This window comes from Zea mays, chromosome 10 (assembly GCF_902167145.1).
Source record: "Zea mays cultivar B73 chromosome 10, Zm-B73-REFERENCE-NAM-5.0, whole genome shotgun sequence".
Lineage (NCBI taxonomy): Eukaryota > Viridiplantae > Streptophyta > Magnoliopsida > Poales > Poaceae > Zea > Zea mays.
This window is the reverse complement of record NC_050105.1, coordinates 60,025,497-60,036,805: the sequence shown is the minus strand read 5'-3', so window position 1 is coordinate 60,036,805 and position 11,309 is coordinate 60,025,497. Positions and strand designations below refer to the sequence as shown.

Sequence of the window (11,309 nt, the reverse complement as noted above, 5' to 3'; positions counted from 1 at the left end):
GCAGAGTGCAACTATGACTCAAACACAGAGAGAGGTATTTTGTTTTTTTTAAATGTCTGAATAGTGGAGACGAAATTGGTATTAACGCTGCTACACACCGAGTCTCGTATATGCATGTAGATGTTGTTAATAAACGTCGTAGAGAGAAGTATGCTAGCTGCTTTGACAGAGGAAGAGAAGAAATGTATTCTTGAGGCACGACGGCCATGGTGCATGCATACACAGCGGACGGTTTGCTTTTCTTCACGCTGAGCGCCGTCCAAACGATCCTCACCGTGTACACCTTTTGGAGGCCGATCTTTGCAACCATTTGATTGTTGCCTGTATAGGGTCTACGTTGACCAGCATTTGCGTGAGTCACATATTACTATTGTTATAAATTTATTTTTAAGTTATGTGAGTGTGTATATATTCTGGTGATGGTTTGTATGTGCACTGATTGTTTGGTAGATGGGGCAGACTCTTGCCTCACTTTTCTTCATGTCGGGACACTCCTACTGCTTCGAGGGTTTGAAGGTATATTTTCCCTCGTGTCCCATGATAGATCGTTTTTTGTTGATTGTATTGTTTATTTTTGTACATATAATATCGTAATCCAATTTCATTTTTTAGTCAGAGCTTCGACTTGCAACACATTTGAACTCGGAGCTCCCTGATTATATTAAAGTAGCCGTGAGTGCACGGGCAAACGAATTATCACAAATCTCTACTACTCTATAAGGAGATACTGTGGGCGTCCACATCATCACCAATGCCCTTGCCCCGGTCTAGCGCGCGCCTCCGCCGCCTAGATTCTCGCGCCGCGCCTCGTCTCCCAAATCGCACGATTGTAGCGGTGTTCTGCCACCATCCTCTTCCCGTGTGTACCGCCTCTAGAACCACGCCCCTTCCAACCACGGCGCCTCCTAGCATCGACGACGCCCACCGTGCCTCCGCCCCTGTCTCATGAAGCCTGCGATTACAGCGGAGCCGCGCCCCATCCTCTCCCCGCGTGCCCCACCCCAATCACCACGCCCCTCCCACAGGGGCGCTTCCATGCCCCGCCCCCATTCATCCCCGGCCACGATGACCGCCGCCCCACGCGCGATGCAACCCCCTCGATGCCTCTTCCCACGCCCGCCAGCCTCGGCATCCCACGCATCGTCCGCCTCCTCCGCTGCTTGTGCGTCTCGTCCCCTCCACCCCGCTCTCTGTGTGTCGTCCCCAACCCGAGACTGCTGTCGTCCTCCCCCACCGAGACAACTGCCAACCCCCCCCCCTCCGCCCTGCTCGTGCGATGCTTGGACCCGTCCTCGAGATGTCTCGAGACTGCCTACCGTGGCACCGGGTGCCTCTCCTTGCTTGGCTTCGCCGCCGTCGCGCTATGCGGCGTGGCTAGGCGCATGATGGCCATGGGGTAGACTGACGACGAGGCTAGCATTGTGGGTGTCACCGGCGAGAGCCCCATGGTGGTGCTCCAGAGTCTACACCTTCGTCAAGGCCATCCTTGTCGTCTCGCTACTCCTCCTGGCCGTCGGGGTCACCGCATTCTTCAATGGCGACTTGAATGCTCATAAGAGTGGGGTGGCGATCCGACTAGACCTAGAGTTGCGATAAAGAATCCTTACTCTGCTTCGATGGTTTTTTCCTATGGGATTTATTTGTCGTGGGAGATTTCTTGCTCGCCGTGGGCAATCAAATTATATTTCCCTGGGGGAGAAGTTTAGGGAGCTCTACTCTAACTCCGTCCTGGTACCGTGCAGAGAAGATACAAAAGAAACTGAAAATGTTTCAGCTGATAATAGCAGTTACATCTGTTTAGTACCATAGAAATATACTAGCGATTTCTTTTTAGTAGAAGGCATAAACTGAAATGTTTCTTTTCAGTTACAGAGCAGACAGAAAGTTAATAGTGAATACAAGAGAGTTTACAAGGATATCAATGTAGCATGAGTTGACGGGAAGCACTTAAGTTCTTTTTATCAGAGTGGGTGTTTGTATATTCAGTCCTAAGATCCCACCTCGTTGCCTGCCGCATCTCATTCCATCGCCTCAACGTAAAAAACGACTCCACACTAGAGGGGCTCATCAAGATGGCCAATTGGTCAGTTAGTGTCTAATATACCATGTATCTTCTTTTCTCTCTCTAAATTGCTTACTACTACTTCAAATGTGTTTCTTATTGATTCACAGATTATCCTCTCCTACCATGATGTTGTTGTTGCTGCTTGGATCTGCCAAAGGTTAGTTAGATGATCTCACAGTCACAGTAACGATGGTATGTTCTTCTGTATACTACTCGTACATAAAGAGTACATAAATTAAGCTTCAGTAACTGATGGAATGCTAGAATTGTTGATGCTCATGAGACTGTTCTAGAAACCAACAAATGGTTTGCTCAGTACTAGCCAATTTCCTAGCATATTGAATTTGTTGCGACTAAGAGAAGATACATATTCTCTTTCATCATCCAGCTGTTATACAAAGTTTACTTGGTAAAAATATCTCAAAAAAATCAAAGTGACTGACTGAAAATTGATTTGTAATCCCATGATCCAAATGTTGACAATAAACTTATCATCTTTAACAAATCATTCACTTCTCGTATGATAGATAACTTTGTGGCCTGTTTTCGAGAGTGATACTTCTGAAATTATATTATGTTATATTTTGACCGTTGGGTACTGAAATTCTTTTCTTATTTCTATTTCTATTTTTGTGGCAATGTCAATGCATCTGTGACCAACAGGAGACACCTCGAGTTAAAGATGACGAACTCCACCAGTTAGCGTAGGATACTCGTGCACATGATTCTACCATTACCATCAATGAAATTGTGGATAAATCATAGGATACTGCAGAAGCAGTGGAAACTACTACTTCTATAGCACATTCAATAGATGAAGAGAGAAGATTTTTATGTTACAACTTGAACTTCTGAAACAAGACCATGAGAAACAAGTTGAAGCATCTTTGCTTAGGGTAACAATTGCATACGTTGCACATATCTTCTAATGTTTATTAGTTGTTACAGAGCTATGTATTAGATTTAGATCACCATGAGCATGGTTCATGTCAATGAAAATATTTGAAGTTATTTTTTTGTTTCAGTTAAGAGAATCAGAGGAGAAATCAAAGCTTTGTCGAAGAGAGATCATTTGCTTACAGAGAGAGATTTGCTCTTCAAGAAGCTTAGATTCAGAGCTGAAGAGAAAGCTAGGGTCTCAGTAGCAGATGCTGACATTGGCATAAAAGAAGCCATGAGACGACTTGAGTCTGCCATCAAAGGAAAGGAGGATCTCCTAGGCCTTGTGGATGCTCTACAATCTCAAATAGAAAGGTTTGAAGTCCAAAATTTAATTTGATTCATCCCGTCGAAAGTTTCTCAAAACTATATTCTTGTAGAGCCAGCTTGATGGGTGATTATATGTTTTTTCAGGCTAGAGACTAACACAATACATGTTTGTGAATAGAGGTCAGAGCTCTGCTCTACTACTCTGAAGCGCATGGAAGATGTCAATGTTGAAGAAGCTTGCTTAAGTGATACAGATCCAATACCGGTCACAGTGAACATTGTTGAGTTGTATGATGAGGGAGTCGATATCCCTACGGTCGGGGGCAGTGGGATAATCCCCACACTTATGAAGTGTCTGATGTAAGGGAAATAACTACAGAAGGAAACAACTACAGAACGCGAAGATAACAACTTGGACATTCCTGCTGATAATTGATGTTCAATCTTTTTGTGATTATTGCTTAGATGGCTTAGCTAGGACTGTGTGGCCATTCTTGTTCACCGTGATGAGTTGTATTAGTAGATTCTTATTTTAGTTCATTATTACATTCTTGTTCGAGTTTCAGCACGCGTTTCAGAACCTGAGTCCCTTTAGACTCCCTGCCGAAAGAAAATAGCACAACTGGTGTTGATTGTGTGAGTGTACACCTAAACTGTCATATTTATAAGGCCATGTTTGGCAATTTTTTGTCGTATCTATGTTTTATACTAATTTTTCACTCACGTGGCAACGCACGGTTACATAACTACTGGACAGTGAAGTTGCTTCGCCCCTATGCATGCATGCAACAAGATGACTCTTTATCAAGTTATGTGTAGTCATTAGTGCTTTCTTCGGTGTCTTACCAAAATTACATGAAATTGTTTGTGATATGGTAAGAACTGGTGTGGCGAGTTTATCATCTAAGTTTTCTTCACACGTGTGTGTCGCACGTGCAATGCTATTAGTATTTATATAATTACCGAGTTGATGTCACGACAATGATAATAGAAATATTACTATCGAGTTTAATCAACAGGTAAGCATCTTCGTGAGTATGACACTGTCACGTTAACGAATGAACCGTCACAGTGTCCCTGTCGGTTTAAACATATGACACGACAGTAACAATTATGTAGCGTTTGGTTCCGGAGTCAATTGGGATAGATCGAACGACTCCATCCCGGAAGCAGCTCCATCCGTGAGATTTTGAGGAGCCAAATGGTTCAACATCAAAGCATAATTTTGTGCTTTTAGAACCACTCTGTAGATCTACGTGGAATCAATCTAAACAACAATAAATTGGAGAACCAAACGCTATCTTATAGAATCACCGTCGGATCACTACACTGTTTGTGAATTATTATGTGACACTAGTTAGTTGCTCGTACGTTGCTACGGTTTCCATATATCATATAGGTAGATCTTATTTGAATGGTTAATTGTTCAAACAGGTCCCAAACATTTACTTGTTTTTGAATTTGTCATTGTGCTCAATCTTAATGCATCTATCATGTAACAGGCATAACACTATAGTACCGAGCTCCATTATCGGCGGCCAGAAACTGTCGAAAATAAGGCATATGCCGCCGAAAATTAGCTATATTTGGTTACATATGCCCTATTTTCGGCAGTTTCTAGCCACAAAAAAATAGTAAAAAATAAGCGTTAATTTTCTGTGGCCACCCCAACCGCCGAAAGTAGACAGATTAAATTTTCGACGGTGAAAATAGTTATGGTTTATTTTTGGCGGTTTTACTGTGGTCGCCAAAAATAGTCATTTTTAGGGAAAAAATATGAAAAAATGGTATTAACACCAGATTCAACAACACATATCACATTCACCATAACACAAATATCGCAACAACACCCTTCATCACAAATATATCACAATCCACCACAAATTCATCACAATCCATCACAGTACATCAGAAATACATCACAAATACATTACATCAACCAAATTCACCACAAAAGTCATATCAACATATATCCATGTCTCGAGCCTGCCAAATATATTACATCACATATGTGGCCACTACATCTAGAAGCAAAGAAGTTGTTTATGAAGTCATCTATTTGGTTTGGAGTTTAGAAAACAAATAATACATTAATAGATAGAATGTTAAGTTCACCACTATTCAAATGAATTATTTCTCAAACTTACATCCTCTGTAGAATCTTCCTCTTGTCCAAATGCTCCGGGTGCTGTCATCACCGATGGCGAAGTATATACATGTTGTGGGCCATAACCCCCGATCCCTACAAAATCAAGAATAACCAAATTATAAGATTCAAAGCAAGTTAAGTCAAGATTCAAATGGTTAGTTAGAAACGACAAATCTAAACTAAATTGAACTTCAACGACGCACCAGAGCTGGTTCATACCAAGTTCTAGTTCTTAACAAATTGAAGTATATTTAGATACTTATCGATGCACCTGAGATGGAGGAGGTGTTGGAGCATGCATTTCCCACTGAGGCATCGACGACCGAAATCGGGGGAAAATGAAAGGTTGATGTTGTGCCTGCTCTAGAAACTATGTATATGTTGTAAATATGGTATATTAGTTATAGGACAAATATACGACCGTGTTGAGAATAAATTACACACTCAACGAAAGTGCTTGTTGCGTTTGTGAGGTTTAAGTAGCCATGTACTCTTGTTGTCAGATGAAAGCTAGTTGCTCGTTCCTGATCTCTTCACGAAGCCTTTCTTCGCGATCCCTTGTCGGGTGCTCCATGCTCGAGCGCCGATTATGGCTGCTACCACAACTCGGCCTATGACAAAGAGCCCCCATGAGAGCACAACTCCATGTAATCGATCACACCGGTAAACTTATAATACCTTGAAAAACAAGAAAAGCAGTTATTCGATCAAAATTTCAATCCTATTGACCAAATTATTACAAGTTCATATCGTCAATGGGTCTTTCTTCCAATAGAATGCACAACTTCAACATCGATGGTAGGCGCTCCTCGCCAATCATGTTCTTCACCATGCTTCCTAACCATCTACTGCTTGTAAGTGTCCTGCAATACAATATGAAGGTTCATCAAAGATGTAATTGAAAGGGAAATGTGCCCTTGGGCCATTTCTAGTATGTTTTGGTGATTAAGTGCCCAACACATTTTAAGTGAGTAATTATATGCCAAATGATTGATGAAGTGCAAATCGACATGAAGGTATGATTCTAGACTTAGTATATTGGTTTTTGTATACTAATGAAGTTTGTCTAAGTGCTAGAATCAGAGAAAAGAGAAAGAGAGAAAGAATTGGCTGAAGCAGCCAAGACTCAGCTCGGTCTGGCACACCGGACTGTCCGGTGGTGCACCGGACAGTGTCCGGTGCGCCAGGCTGGGCTCTAGCGAACTGGCCACTCTCGGGAATTCGTCGGTGGCGTACGGCTATAATTCACCGGACTGTCCGGTGGTGCACCAGACTGTCCGGTGAGCCAACGGCCGTCAGCGCAATGGTCAGCCGCCTAATCTGCGGGCGACGCGTGGCCCGCTCCAACGATCGGCAGGGGGCACCGGACTGTCCAGTGTGCACCGGACAGTGTCCGGTGCGCCAACGGCTACAGTTCTACAACGGTCGGCTGTGCTGTTTTAGGAAGGAGATCCGCACTGGACCATGAATAGTGGATGTCCGGTGGTGCACCGAACTGTCCGGTGCGCCACCCGACAGAAGGCAAGAATTGCCTTCCCAGATTGCCTCCAACGGCTCCTAGCTGCCTTGGGGCTATAAAAGGGACCCCTAGGCGCATGGAGGAGAAACCCAAGCATTCTTTGATCATATCTAAGCACCAAGACTCCATTCTCGCGCATTCGATTCTTTGAGATAGTGACTTGAGCACCATTTGAGTAGAGAACTCCTCGAGTTGTGTTGTGAGCTCAAGTTGTGGCTTTGTGTGCGTGATTGTGCTCGTGCTTTGAGTCTTGTGTGTGTTGCTCTTCCCACCCTTACTTCCGTGCTTCTTTGTGATCATCAATTGTAAGGGCGAAAGGCTCCAAGTTGTGGAGATTCCTCGCAAACGGGAAAGAGTATAAGAAAGAAAGATATCGTGGTATTCAAGTCGATCATTGGATCACTTGAGAGGGGTTGAGTGCAACCCTCGTCCATTGGGACGCCACAACGTGGAGTAGGCAAGTGTTATACTTGGCCGAACCACGGGATAAATCACCGTGTCTCTTGTGCTTGTTTTCTTTGTGACTATTGTGTTTCACAAGAGCTTGGTCCTTAGCCACTTGATTCCATTGTGCTAACACTTAACCAAGTTTTGTGGCTATAAGTTTTAAGTTTTTACAGGATCACCCATTCACCCCCCTCTAGGTGCTCTCAATTGGTATCAGAGCCGTTCTCTTCACGAAAGGGACTAATCGCTCGAAGGGATGGATCCTAAGGGAAAGGGGATGGTGGTCAATGACAAGGAGAAGGAGTCCTTCCTCAATGAGCCAAGGGACGACAAGCCCACTGACTCTGGCTCAAGTCATAAGAAGAAGGACGGGAAGAAGAAGAGGCACATCAAGAAGATAGTCTACTACGACAGCGACGAGTCTTCTTCTTCCCAAAGAGACGACGACGACGAGAAAAAGAAATCGGTTAACTCAAACTTTTCTTTTGATTATTCTCGTATTTTGTTTAACTCCAATGCTCATTTACTTTCAATTCCACTTGGGAAACCTTCGCACTTTGATGGAGAAGACTACTCATTTTGGAGTCACAAAATGCGTAGTCACCTATTCTCTCTCCATTTAAGTATTTGGGAGATCGTTGAAAACGGAATGCTTTTTGATAGCACTGACAACCCCGTCTTCATTAATGAGAAAATCCATAAAAATGCACAAGCTACCACTGTTTTGCTAGCATCCTTGTGCAGGGACGAGTACCACAAGGTGAGCGGCTTGGATAACGCCAAGAAAATTTGGGACACTCTCAAGATTTCTCATGAGGGGAATGACGCCACCATGATCACCAAGATGGAGTTGGTGGAAGGCGAACTGGGAAGGTTTGCAATGATCAGGGGGGAGGAGCCAACCCAAACGTACAACAGGCTCAAGACCCTGGTCAACAAGATCAGGAGCTATGGAAGCACAAGATGGATGGACCACGACATCGTCCGACTTATGCACAGGTCCTTCACTGTACTTGATCCTCATCTTGTGAACTCAATCCGTGAGAATCCTAGGTACACCAAGATGACGCCCGAGGAAATACTCGGAAGGTTTGTAAGCGGGCGTATGATGATCAAAGAAGCAAGATACGTTGATGAGGCATTGAATGGTCCAATGCCCATCTACGAGCCTCAAACCATTGTTCTCAAAGCAACAAGTAGCAGGGAGGCGCTACCTAGCAAGGTGGCTCAAGTTGAGGCGGCCGGGCTAAACGAGGATGAAATGGCCCTCATTATCAAGCGCTTACGCAAGGAGTACTCAAACAAGAACAAGGCAAAAGGAAAGTGTTACTGCTTCAAGTGCGGTAAGACAGGTCATTTTATTGCTCAATGTCCCGATAATGAAAATGACCTAGGAGATGAAAGACATGGAAAGAGGGAGAAAAAGAAGGCCTACAAGAAGGCGAAGGGCGAGGCGCACCTTGGCAAAGAGTGGGACTCGGATTGTTCTTCGTCCGACTCCGAAGACGAAGGACTCGCCGCCTCAGCCTTCAACAAATCATCGCTCTTCCCCAACGAGCGCCATACTTGCCTAATGGCAAAGGAGAAGAAGGTAAACGCTCGAGAAACTCCTAAGTACTCTACTTCTAGTGATGAGGACTCTAGTGATGATGAAGTAGATTACACTAGCTTGTTCAAAGGATTAGATAGAGCTAAAGTAGAAAAGATTAATGAGTTGATTGATGCATTGAATGAAAAAGATAGACTGCTAGAGAGGCAAGAGGACATCTTGTATGAGGAACATGACAAATTTGTTAGTGTTCAAAAGTCTCTTGCCTTAGAGATTAAAAGGAATGAATTACTATCTTCTGAGTTATCTATTTGCAATGAATCTATTTCTAGCTTGAAGATTTTGAATGATGATTTAAATGCTAAGCTAGAAGTAGTTAATAAATCTAGTCCTTGTGTAGAGCACGTTGTGATTTGTGATAGATGTAAGGATTTCAATATTGATGCATGTGTTGAGCACCTTACTTCTATTTCAAAATTAAATGATGAAGTGGCAAGTCTTAATGTCCAACTTAAGACTTGCAAAAATGACTTTGATAAATTAAAATTTGCTAGGGATGCCTACACTGTTGGTAGACACCCCTCAATTAAGGATGGGCTTGGCTTTAAGAAGGAAGCCAAGAACTTAACAAGCCAAAGGGCTCCCATTTTCAACAAGGAAAAAGGGAAGGCTCCCATGGCTAGTTGTATTCAAAGGAATCATGCGTTCATTTATGATAGAAAAGTTTCTAGGAATACTCATTATACTAGGAGTTATGGTGCTTATGATTCACATGCTATGATTGCTTCAAGTTCTACTTTTGTGCATGGTAGAAGTAGGCCTAGGAAGGGAAATGTTGTTCATCATGTGCCTAAGAAAATGCCTAATGAATCTGCTACTGTTTTTCATGCCTGCAACACTAATTTTGTACTTTCATGTAAAAATAAGAAAGTGGTTGCTAGGAAGTTGGGGGCCAAATGCAAGGGAGATAAGACTTGCATTTGGGTCCCAAAGGATATTGTAACTAACCTTGTAGGACCCAACAAGAGTTGGGTACCTAAGACCTAAGCCTAATTTTCCTTGCAGGTTTATGCATCCGGAGGCTCAAGCGGGATTATCGACAGCGGATGCACAAACCACATGACGGGGAAGAAGAAGATGTTCACTTCCTACGTCAAGAACAAAGATTCCCAAGATTCGATCATCTTTGGAGATGGGAACCAAGGCAAGGTTAAAGGTCTAGGAAAGATAGCTATTTCTTCCGAGCATTCCATATCTAATGTGTTCTTAGTTGAATCGCTCGGGTATAACTTGTTGTTCGTTAGTCAACTATGTAATATGGGTTACAATTGCTTATTTACCAATGTAGATGTGTCTGTCTTTAGAAGGAGTGATGGTTCATTAGCTTTTAAGGGTGTACTAGACGGCAAACTCTATTTAGTTGATTTTTCGAAGGAGGAGGCCGGTCTAGATGCATGCTTAATCGCTAAGACTAGCATGGGCTGGCTGTGGCATCACCGTCTAGCACATGTTGGGATGAAGAACCTTCATAAACTTCTAAAGGGAGAACATGTGTTAGGACTAACCAATGTAACTTTTGAAAAAGATAGAACTTGTGCAGCTTGTCAAGCAGGTAAACAGGTGGGAAGTACTCATCACAACAAGAATGTGATGACCACATCAAGACCTCTGGAGCTACTTCACATGGACCTCTTCGGACCTGTCGCCTACCTCAGCATCGGGGGAAGTAAGTATGGTCTTGTTATTGTTGATGATTTTTCCCGCTTCACTTGGGTATTCTTTTTGCAGGATAAATCAGAAACCCAAGGGACCCTCAAGCGCTTCCTAAGGCGGGCTCAAAACGAATTTGAGCTCAAGGTGAAAAAGATTAGAAGCGACAACGGGTCCGAGTTCAAGAATCTTCAAGTGGAGGAGTACCTTGAGGAGGAAGGAATCAAGCATGAGTTCTCCGCTCCCTACACACCATAGCAAAATGGTGTGGTAGAAAGGAAGAACAGGACGCTTATAGACATGGCAAGGATGATGCTTGGAGAATTCAAGCACCCGAGCGGTTTTGGTCGGAAGTTGTGAACACAGCTTGCCACACCAAAAACCGGGTCTACCTTCATCGCCTCCTCAAGAAGACCTTGTATGAACTTCTAACTGGTAACAAACCCAATGTGTCATACTTTCGTGTATTTGGGAGTAAATGTTATTTCTAGTGAAGAAAGGTAGAAATTCTAAATTTGCTCCCAAAGCTGTAGAAGGGTTTTTACTAGGTTATGACTCAAATACAAAGGCGTATAGAGTCTTCAACAAATCATCGGGTTTAGTTGAAGTCTCTAGCGACGTTGTAATTGATGAGACTAATGGCTCTCCAAGAGAGCAAGTT

At 43.3% G+C, this 11,309-nt stretch overlaps 1 pseudogene; it reads left to right on the top strand.

Moving 5' to 3' along the window:
- Positions 1-1,100: 1,100 nt before the first annotated feature.
- LOC109943354 (uncharacterized) lies at positions 1,101-3,710 on the top strand (annotated as a pseudogene).
- Positions 3,711-11,309: the final 7,599 nt, after the last annotated feature.